Genomic DNA, 1,748 nt, shown 5'->3' on the forward strand with positions numbered 1-1,748 from the left:
GAGAAGAGAAAGCTCGGCAGCATCTTGTCTGGTTAACAAGTACCTAGTAGGGGGTATGAAGATGATGGAGCAAGACTCTTTTCCATGCTGCCCAGTGAAAAAAGGCAGTGTCCACAAAATGGAATACAGGAGCTTCTATAAAGCTTGAAAGATTTTACATTACAGTAGTGGTCAAACAGCCTTAACTCTCTATCCATCCTTCAAGAAACTTAAAACTTGACTGGGCATGGCCCCTGCTGTAGCTAACTCTAGTTTAGGCAGGAGTGTTACTCCCTTCCAGCCTTAACTACTCTGTAATTGTAGAATCTTCTAGGCTATTCTATGTGACCACTTCTAGCTTTAAGCTCTTGTTATTGCAAAAAGCCCTGACACAATCCTGTTTACTTTCTGACTTCTGAAACACCTTGTGAGTTTTATTGGAAAGTTTTCTACAGTGTTGAGGGTGAAGAGTGCCCTCATAAACTGGAGAAAGCTTGTAAGGATTTGACTTAGAATTTGTGTTATAAGTTCCTTAGCTTGATATGAAGTAGTTTAAGAACAGGAATATAAAATTGAGTATGCTTATTTTTAGTGATGGATTGTGCTAAGCTTGTTCACCACTAAGATCCCCTCTTTTACAAATATTAAACAGGGGGGAGCAGAGCCATATTAAAAATTTGTGGATCGCTTATATTCAGCGATAGCATCACATCTGGATTTGTCAGGAGAAAAAATTTTTTTTTATATGTTAGCATATGACAATGCTAATGAAAAAAACTAAACGTGCATTAGGACTACTCCACAGAGGCTTAAGGACAGCACGTAGTCACCAATATGGTTAAAGTGAAGTCGTTTATTAACAGTGGACGCTCGCTTTATACAGAGCCCTTGTTTATATAACGATATCTTGCAGGTGGCTGTATCTTGGCCACAAATCCTGTTCTCACAGAACTTCTGCTGGCTACATCATTATCCTGTTGTTGTTCTTTACTGCTGCCATCTCCCTTATCTTTTTCCCATAGCTCATCTTTCAGTAACCTTGCAACTGGGTCTCAAGGCCCTTAGCTTACTCTAGCTAAAGCTAAATAGTCAGGATTGCTCACATGTCTGTTTTCTTCCAGTTTCCCAACAACTATGCAGTTATCTACAGCATTAATGAAAGCTCAGGGTTTAAAAGCAGCTTTTGCTTGTATTTTGAGGAATTTTCAAGGCATCTTGAATGTGCCTTAAAGCTGTGAAAACAGCTACAATCAGGGCTTCATGCCATTCCCAGGTTCCACATCTCAAACACAAATTCAGAAATTTAAACATCTGAAACAATTCTTCTCTTGACTGGTACAACAGTGCCACACTCCAGCCTTTACTCTTTCCATTAAGGTAGTCATGTAGGCCAAGGGGAGAAAGACACGAGGTAAGTTTTTTTGGGGGGGGAAACAGCTGCTCTCCTAATGTTCTTCCCCCATATGCCCATGCTGCTAATCTGTTCTCAAACTGATGATTTTGTAGCGTTTGATTCCTCTGATGTTAGTCTGCAGTAAGACTGCAGCTGCATTATTCCAAGTCTTCTGCCTTACCAGAAGCAGAATACAAGTTAGTAAGTTCCTCTGTACCTTCAGCTATTACAGCAGGCCATCACGGGGGGGGGAAATGACTGTATTTCCCATCCCTAGGAATGTGAGCTGAAATAACTATTGATACAGTGTATCTCAGCTAGGACACTGCTAACGTGAAAACACCAAAGGTAAAAGCCATACCACGTAAGCAAAACA

This window comes from Heliangelus exortis, chromosome Z (genome assembly GCF_036169615.1).
Source record: "Heliangelus exortis chromosome Z, bHelExo1.hap1, whole genome shotgun sequence".
Taxonomy (NCBI): Eukaryota; Metazoa; Chordata; class Aves; order Apodiformes; family Trochilidae; genus Heliangelus; species Heliangelus exortis.